Source organism: Prenolepis imparis, unplaced genomic scaffold, assembly GCF_030444845.1.
Source record: "Prenolepis imparis isolate NDT839.2.m4 unplaced genomic scaffold, iyPreImpa1.0 SCAF_738, whole genome shotgun sequence".
NCBI lineage: Eukaryota > Metazoa > Arthropoda > Insecta > Hymenoptera > Formicidae > Prenolepis > Prenolepis imparis.
In genome coordinates, this window is record NW_028141896.1 from 1 (window position 1) to 3669 (window position 3669).

The 3669-nt window shown below is 35.0% G+C and overlaps 1 pseudogene; it reads left to right on the top strand.

Moving 5' to 3' along the window:
• The first annotated feature begins 2273 nt into the window (after positions 1-2273).
• Positions 2274-3463, top strand: LOC145948824 (uncharacterized; annotated as a pseudogene).
• Positions 3464-3669: the final 206 nt, after the last annotated feature.

Sequence of the window (3669 nt, forward strand, 5' to 3'; positions counted from 1 at the left end):
AAGCAGTGGTATCAACGCAGAGTACTATCTCTTGTCGTAGGGCGTTCGCGGTATACCAGATCTTTTACTCTTCCCCACAAATAGTAATCGAGAACAGTTAGATCCGGTGATCGTGGTGGCCAATTATGTGGGCATATTTGCCTATCCATTTATCTGGAAACATGTCGTTTAGTCGTTCACGGGCAACTCTAGATGTATGCGCTGGGCACCCATCTTGCTGAAAAAACATGTTTAGGCGTAATTGTAGAGGAATATCTTCAAGTAAAGGTGGAAGATCATTTTCGAGGAAATTAGCGTACCGAACACCGTTTAGATTTCCTTCAAAGAAAAACGGTCCAAATATGTTTTTCAACAATTCCGCACCAAACGTTGATTTTCCAAATATGTTGATGGTCTATTTCTCGAAACCAATGAGGATTCCCTTGTGCCCAGTAACGACAGTTCCAAGTATTTACAGAGTCGTCACTCGTAAATGTGCTTTCATCAGAAAATTTTATTTTCTAATGAAAGTTTCGCGGTTGTTGGCGTATCCAGTTGCAAAATTCGAGTCTGTTTCTAAAATCGGCAATCGTCAATGCTTGATGCAGAATCATTCTGTACGAATGCAGCTTGTTTTCATGATAAATTCGCCAAATTGTACTACGACTAACACCAGATTCTTGTTCTACACGCTTTAAGGATTCATGGGGATGCAATTGAGCGAATGCAAGAATTTCTGGCGTCCTTTCGTCCCTAATTTGACGTCGAATTTGTCTACCTTTATTATGATCAGGTTGAATAATACCTTTATTAGTAATTCGCTTAGACAAACGAGAAAAAACATTGTGCGAATTAGGAGTGCGATCTGGGTATCGTTCTTGCCACAACCTCGCAGCTACTCTAAATTGACCACCACATTCACCTAAAATAAGCATCATATCTAACGCTTCTGCGTTTGAATAGGACACGGTTGGTCAATGAGAATTTTGTTACACTATTTATTTTCTGATGAAAGTTTCGCGGTTGTTGACGTATCCAATTTTACTTTTACTCTTTACGTGGCAGTATCTGACGTAAAAAACATCATACAGGACAAGACAAAGTATTAGTATGTATGAAATGCTTGTCACGTATTTTATATGTAAATGTTCAATACTGACAAAAGATTTGAACATAATATATTGCTGAGCTTGTCTTGTCTTATCAGAGATACAAAAACATAGCAAAGTAAAATTGGACGCCCTACGACAAGAGATGATATGATTCGTAGAATACGTGACGCTATTGGTTCTCTAGATGCTGATGAAATTTTTCATGCTACAAATGATTTCGAAAAGAGAGTACTTAATTGCATTCAAGCAAACGGTGGACATTTCGAACATCAGGCCTAATCACATCTAGCCATATCAGCGCACCCACACACCCACTCACCCACACACACACACACACACACACACACACACACACAAAACACACACACACCGTAGGGAGGGTTTGGAGTCGTTAACTACTGTGGAAGCGACGAACCACAGGGTCCTTATCCCTACGAGGTGCGCGCGCGCATGCACACACCCACACACACACACACACACACACACATACACACACCCACACACACACACACACACACACACACACAAACACACACACACACAAACACACACACGGGATCTGATATCTGCCACGTCCTCGTCGTAGATCCTGGGTTATGCCGAGAGCAGATAATGCAGAAACGTTATTTTTGCCAACACACATTTTGAAGGTTGTTTGAAGGACATAAATGACATTTTTCGAAAAAATGTTTCGTACAAAAGTTTCATATTTTTTCGCATAGAATCCGAATCTGCAATAAAAAATACCATGTTCCATTTAAAAAAATGCACTTCCGGTCTGAATCGCCTATTTCCGGCCGGAACCAGAAGTTGAAAATATCACCATTCGATAAAGCGCACCCGATTTATAAAGAAAATGTTTTTACTTTTTTGAAATAACCACTTCTCTAGTTTTTAAATGGGTGGTACGGGTGGTCTGAAACATCCTGTATAGTAGGAAAATTATTATTGTGATGTTATGAATTAATATATACTCTTTCTATAGCAAATAAAATTAAATGCATTCATGTAGTCTATGTTATGTTCTGTTAAAATTAGATAAGAATGACTTAATGATGGCAGTATTTTTATTTTCAGGCAGTTTGTAAAGCAAAATGTCACCTAATAATAATGAATGTGCAGAAAACGATGTTGATGAGCCAGATAAAATTATTGATAATACTAGTGAACTGAAAAAAAAAGAAAAATCTTGTAGTGAGTATTGAAAATACCACTCGTACTCGAAGTATCGCTAGAGAGCATTTTGACATGCTTAAAGATAGTGAAAAAAGTATTGTAGTAGACAGATTTCACGTATATTGTAAGATGTATTTTATGCATCCTGATGGACGAAAAATATGTAGATATAAAAAAACAGTTAGTACTGGAAATTTAATTGCCCATTTAACAGAAGAACATAAGATAAAATCAACACCTTTGTCAAATCAAAGAGCCAACATTAAGAGATTTTTTCATTCTTATGGACAATCTGAACAATCATCCAAATCTTCAAAAATTACAGAGAAAAAAAGAGCTAAGTGACAGCATGACTATCTGGTTTTGTATAGATCTCATTCCGTTTTTTAAAGCTGAAAAAGATGGGCTAAAAGACTTTTTAAAAATACATAGTGTTGTACAAAATGATTCGGATCTGCCACATCCAAGTACATTATCTCGTCATTCACTCACAAGGGTATATAATGATTGCATATGTGCTGTTAAAACAAAAATAAATGAGGATAATCCAAGTGCAATTTCACTAACCATGGATGCGTGGACTGATAATTATCGTCATATTCCATTTATGACTTTCACTTTACATTGGATATCGCCTATAGAAACACAGTTGAGGTCATGTACATTACAAACAAGTTTCTTACCACATCCTCACACAGCAGATAATATTGTTGAAGAATTAAAAAAAGTACTAACAGAATTTAACTTAAACGACAAAATTATAACTCTCGTAACTGATGGAGGATCAAATATGATTAAAGCTGCAAAACTTATGAAAGTTGACAGGGTACCTTGTATTGCACATGGACTCCATAATTTAGTGATGGTAGACACCATTTCTAAATTACCAGACGTTAATAGTCTTATAGCTAAAGCTAGAAGTATTATAAAAATTCTTGCTTTTAAAACTTACGATATTGAAAGAGTAAAAGAAATTACTCAGCAAGAGGACATTAATAATATATTAGACAATGCTGAAAATTTGGAAGAGATTTTAGAAGCTGATGCAAGATTTGATTTCACACTTTTCAAAAGTAATGAGCATTCGTATGCTCAAGGTTTTCCTTCATTTGTGACATGTTCAGGATTACATAAAGATGTATCAACTAGATGGAATAGTACATTAGAAATGTTATCGAGTTTACTTAAAAATAAAGGTAGGCTAAGCTGTGATAAAATTTATATCTATCTGAATTTGAATGTATTGACATTATAAATTTATAAAATATTATTTACAATAAATTATCTATTTTACCGTAAAAAAATAAGTTGAAGTTAATAATATAAATATTACTAAAGAATTGTGTAATGGCAAATTAATATTTTCTAATTATGATATATGACAATTTACGAATAATTTAAT